The sequence below is a fragment of the Saccopteryx leptura genome, chromosome 2 (genome assembly GCF_036850995.1).
Source record: "Saccopteryx leptura isolate mSacLep1 chromosome 2, mSacLep1_pri_phased_curated, whole genome shotgun sequence".
NCBI classification, from domain to species: Eukaryota; Metazoa; Chordata; class Mammalia; order Chiroptera; family Emballonuridae; genus Saccopteryx; species Saccopteryx leptura.
The window spans coordinates 110,977,092-110,983,344 of NC_089504.1; positions in this window are offsets into that span (position 1 = coordinate 110,977,092).

Sequence of the window (6,253 nt, forward strand, 5' to 3'; positions counted from 1 at the left end):
AGCAGTTTGGTTGTTGAGACAATGGGTTGAAAGCCTAGAAACCTTTGAATGTCCCTTTGACTTAAGAGAACTGCTCAGGAATATGGGGTTAAGAGTGAGGGTAGTCAGCTTCTGAGAAGAGAGTAGACCCTTTGAGAGATCTAGAATAATCCTTGGCTTGGAGGATTCCCAGTGATGATTAGAGCAGTTCTTAGAGTCTCTTGCTATATATAGTCCATGCTTGTGCATACTACTGCTGAACCAAGGAGGTCAAACCTATTGAGCATTATATCAGTTAGGACCAGCTATGTAATGCTGTAATAACAAACAACCATCAAATCACACTAAAAAAAGGTTTATTTTATTCTTGTGCTATCTGTTTATTCTGTGTCTACAGCTGGGAAAGACGGGCTTTGTTCCTCAGAGTCACCCTGGGACCTAGATAGATGGAATGATCTCCTTCACTAACACTTCTGGTCACTGTGCCAGAGGAAAGCGAGAGGTCTTTAAGGTCTTGTATAATCAATTAAATGCTTCTTATTGGGTGTGACTTATTTCCCTCTGTTCACAATGCATTAATCATAATTAGTCACATAGCTCCACACAAAACAAGGGGAACAGAAAAGTCAGTCCTGCTCTGTGTCTGGCAATAGGGTGAACCAGAAATATTTGGCAAAGAGCACAGGCAACTATGCCAAGTGACTTTAGATTTAAATGGACACCACCTGGGCTGTGGTGGCGCAGTGGATAGAGTGTCAACCTGGAACACTGAGATCACTGGTTCAAAACCCTGGGCTTGCCGGATCAAGGCACACACAACAAGCAACAAGAAAGCAATGAAGAACAAAAGTGAAGCAACTATGAGTTAATATTTCTTGCTACACAACCCCTCCTCTCTCTGTAAAATCAATAATAAAAAAAGAGATTTAGACGCACATCATAGATGTTCCTTTTTACATTTATTTTTTAATCTAAAAAAATTTTCAATCATAGTTTATTTTCAACATTATTCTGTACTGGCTTTAGATGTATACCTTGGTGGCCAGACAACCATACATCCTACAAAATGCTCCCTGCTCCTACCTAACACCACACATAGTTACTGCTACACTGCTGACTACATTTCTTTTGCTGTACATTACACCCCCATGACTATTTCGTAACTACCAATTTGTACTTCTTAATCCTTTCACCTCTTTCACACAGATCCCCAACCCCCTTTCCAACTGGCAACCACCAGTCCATTCTCTATCTATAAGTCTATTTCAATTTTGTTCGTTTATTTTGTTCTTTAGACTCCATAGATAAGTGAAATCATATGGTATTTGTCTTTCCCTGATCTATTTTCCTGAGCATCATACCATCCAGGCTGTTGCAAATGGTAAGATTTCCTTCATTTTTATGGCTGAGTAATATTTCAGTGTATGTGTGTGTGTGTGTGTGTGTGTGTGTGTGTGTGTGTGTACCATATCTCTATCCACTGGTCTGTTGATGAACACTTGGGTTGCTTTCATATCTTGGCTATTATAAATAATGCTGCAGTGAACATGGGGGTGCATATACTTTTAGAATTAGTTTTTTGGGTGCCTTCAAATAAATACCCAGGAGTGGAATTGCTGGATCAAAAGGTAATTCCATTTTTAATTTTACAGGAAGTTCCATACCGCTTTCCATAGTGGCTGCACCAGTCAGCATTCTCACCAACACTGTATCAGGGTCCCTCTTCTCCTCATCCTCACCAACACTTGTCATTTGTGGGTGTAGTGATGGCAGCCATTCGGACAGGTGTGAGGTGAGATGTTCTCTGATGGGGTCCAGGAGCTACAGAACGGTCCTCTGGAGCCAGGCTGGGGCCCATGCCCCACCTGCTTTCTAGCTGGTTCTCCTTCATCACACACTCCCCTCCTCGTAGGACGACTAGGCTGTGGTACTGAGTATTACATGGTGCACATTTAAAACAAATTTTCGTGATTGTTGATGAGTTTTAAATATCTACAGGCCCACTTCTTAGGAATTGCTGTGACACTTGAGAAGAAATCTAATTTATCAATCAATTGTACATAAGATTATTAGAATTTGAAAGCCCCCCATCAAAGCACTCAAAATGGTCAGAACTGTGGAGGAGTACCTGGGCTGTTTCTCTTTGGCAGGAGGTATGTTTTTCACAGTGCTGAGGTGTATGCGCATTTTGTTTTGGGAACTGTCAACAGATCAAGAAGTGTGCTGAATCTGAAGCCTGAGAGAAAAATTAAATTACTCAAGTTTATGAACCAAACCAGCTCACACAATAAAAATTCAAGGGGAAAATAGATGAGAAGAAACAAAGGAATGGAGTGACATTATTCTTTTTTTTTTTTTTTTTTTTTTTTTTTAGAAAGAAAGGAAAAAAGAGAGAGGAGTGAGTAAGAAGCATCAACTCATAGTTGCTTCACTTTAGTTGTATTGATAACATTTATTATTTATAGCTTCTTGAATTAAAAAAACAACATTCTAGCCTTGATAACAATGTTTATTCAACAAGGTAGATGGATAATGATATAAAAAAGATTAGAGCTGACTCCAGGATTGAGCTCTGGTTCCTCCTTACAGAGGACCTAGTGATAACCCCATCTGGTATGGTGAAGGTAACATGGTCCATTGCTTTTTATTCTTTGTGGTCTGATGTCTGAGATCCCCTTCTTGTTTCACAGTCTTTATTGCTAAGTCTTAGTCTTTGCTTTAGTACTTCTCCCAGTGCATTTTGAATACGAGGGGTTTTCATCAATTAATTTTATGAAAGCCTTTGCTCCCTTCCCATGTGAATTGCAGATTCTAACTATAGGTATGCAATGCTGCACATCTCTATTTTCCACTTTGAACTTTATTTCCCCTAAGATGACAAAGGGAAAGATGCCCAATGCTCTTTGAAATTCACAATCTACATTCTGGGCAACCGGTGTTCTTTCCTATGTCATGGAAATGGGTAGTGGGTGTTGAGACTCCTGTCCCACTGGGCACGGATGCTGAAATCTGCTTACTCATTTTCCTAGAGCCCTGATACCTCCCTCTTTGGTTCTACAGGGAATGCTGAAATAGTCTCTGGTGACAGTGTTTCCCAATGAGACCGTTTAATTGCATATTAATCATTACAGTTTGTGTTACAATGGCATTTTCAAATTTATTGCCTTTTTTCTCTTCTGTCTCTGCTGCTTAATACCGCCTGGAAAAAATTATCAAGATTAGTTTTTTTCCAAACTCTGTTAAATCACACATACTCCCAGATTGGAAACAAAACTTGTCAACTTTGCTTGACCTAATAAGTAACCCACAAGGCATGTGCATGAATGAATGTCAGATAGGTTCATGTGTTGACAGTGGAGCTCCTATATTGAGGAAACCCAGCAGGCATGATGGCAATCCCCATTGAGCACAGTGGTCTGCCGAGAGGAACGCATGCGCTGTAGGAGACTGAGGCTATCTGCTGTAGAGAGAGAGGTTACAGAATCATGGGATGTGAGAATTGAAGAGGACAGAGATTATTTTCCAACCTATGAATCTATGAAATCCTTTCTCTGAGGAAAATCTAGTATAGAAATCCAATATGTAAATATTGAAGAACTGACCTGTTGGGGCTAAAGTGTGATGGCGGGACGGGATCCTTGAGACCCGTGCAATCTTCTGCAATCTCTAGACCCCAAACTCCCATGGTGCCAGATGTGAAAACTTGTGACGCTCACTTCCCTTTTCATAGACAGCAAACTGGAGCCAGAGGCGCATGTGATTTCCCCAGGACCGTGGCAGAGTCACTACCACACCCAGGGCTTCTCAGTTGCTTGCTTTTGCTTTTTTCCCTTAAAATATGGTCTCTTCACAGATGGTGTCTTCTGTATAGACAAGAGGGGAATGAATACTTTGTGTTATTGCTGGTGCTACTGCAAGAAAAATGTGTGGAAAAGAATCATCTTCTGACATGATTAAATAAAGATTTTGTACTGGGAAGTGTCTCAAGCATGAAAGCGAAGGATGAGGGCTACAGCAAAGTCGCTGTCTGAGCAGAGAGAGAGCTTTCTGTGCATCAGCCACCACCCTCCCGTGCTCCCCACAGAGGAGCTCATGGTTGTGTGAGACCCAGTGTGAAATTGAATGAGAACTTGTCAATGGAGCTTTCCTGCTCAGAAAGGGCTTATCTCAGTTCTTGAGGGAAAGGAAAAAGGAAAATAAGAAATACAACACAAAACAAGCATCACCTCTCCCGTTGCCATACCCAAAGCATGAAACTTGAGTCTCTTAATGCATTTTAACATTTCCCAGACTCGAGAAAATTATGTGTATTTTGATTTACACATAAACCAATAGTTGTCTGCTGTGATTGAACTGTGCACCAGAATTCTGTTCTGACATTATGTTCATGCCAGGCATCAAGGACAAATCCTCTGGGTGTGAGTAGGTGTGAGACAGGAGAAATTACCAGCCCAGCATAGGAGAGTAAAAAAATAAAAATAAAAAAAAAGTAATCAAAAACCTTTTCTTTCAGAACAGTGGGTTTAATGACATATTCTTCATCTAACAAATAACGGTTCTTTCACTCTTGCTAATAGCATTGCTTAAAAAATAATGCACCTGGAGGGGACAGAATGCTGAAAACCGTTCCTCCCTATCTCCGCGGGTCCTCGGTTGTTTCACCTACTCCTGCTGGGAATGAATTTTTTGTTCGTGCTTGTAAAAATTGATAAAGAGTAGGCACTAGATTTAAAATATTTATTCTTTCCCATTTTTTCTATCATGACTGCTTAAAGAAACCCAGGACAGTCTGTGATTCTGAAATTGCAAACCACACCACTGCCCTGAGATGCTAAATTTCTCATTGCAGTTTCTGGGGGAACTTTGAGTCCACCAATTTATGAGTGTTTGGGGGACATTTTCCCTTTCTCTGTCATCTGAGAGAAACACTGGCCCATCTTTTTTCATCCCAGAACTGGCGGAGTGCCTACTATGGACCAGTACCGTGGTCAATTCTCACAATACAAAGGTGGATTAGAGATAGTCCCAGCTCTTGGAGGTTTACAGTGTCCGCAAGGATTTGTGTAATATTAATAAGCCCCCCTCATGCACTCTTTAGCTCTGATTGTCTTTCTTACACACAAATATATTTCCCCTCAGGCAGCCACAGAATTCTCTTTTACTCCCTTGCTCTTGGTGAGAGTTTTTGTATTATTGTCAATTTTTTCAACTCCTGCCATTGAAGATGCCAAAGACACTTAGGACTGTAGTGAGGGACAGCAAACCTCAGCTGAGGGAGAGGCTGGGTTCCCACGTGCTCTGCTCAGCAAGTTGTGAGATGCTCCTATAGATGTGTATGTGCGAGGCACGGGTATCAAGTGCAGTGCAGCCTAGGTATCTGACCTGCGCATGAAGGCTATGAAGACGTTTTTTTTCTGAGGATGGAATTTAACAGAAAATTAAGGAAGGTCAAAGTTTGGTCGTTTTAGTTTGCTTTTCTCAAATTGGGTTTAGTTTTTTAATACCCTGTAAGGCAGAGGTTGGATCCAGCTGAGAGTGTTTAGAGGCTATTTGGTTTGACTTACAGTGCATGGTGGTTGTTCTTTTAAATTTGAGGTAGAGGCCAATTTCTTACATTTGAATGATTTTGCTTGAAACCTGGAGTCTGGATTTTCTTGAAAAAAAAAAAAAATCATAAGAATTCGTAATCCAGCATGGCTAAAGCCTGCTAGTATCAGCTGCCTGGTGTCAGGATTGTAGCTTTTCCTTTTGCGGCCAGGGTCTTGATTTACATGATCTCCATCACACTTGTAAGCTTCATCCTTTATGGGCTGAGGGTGGGTTGCTTTGTAGTTAATTATCAATGGGGGAATTAAGTTGATCCTAGAACTAATCTCCTCTGAGAAGTTTTTACTGGCCCACAGTATGTATGGTTCTGATTGGACATCATATTTCTGCATAAAGCAACTGTGGTTTGTTCTAGCTCATGTGGAAACTCAGAGCCTTCCAGAGGGATCATCTATAAACTAACATCCCACCCATCTTCCCCCCCTCAACTCCCCTGGCCACCATTGTTCTTCTATTCTTGTGGTCTGAAATATCCACTAGAAAAGGAATACTGTTCTTAGAAAGGTGGGAATTTTAAAAAAACTTTATTTATTGATTTTAGAGAGAGAGGAAGAAAGAAAGAGAGAGACAGAAACATCCATTGGTTTCTGTATGAGCCTTGACTGGGAATCAAACCCATAACCTTTGTATATCAGGACAATGCTCTAACCAATGGAGCTATCTGGCC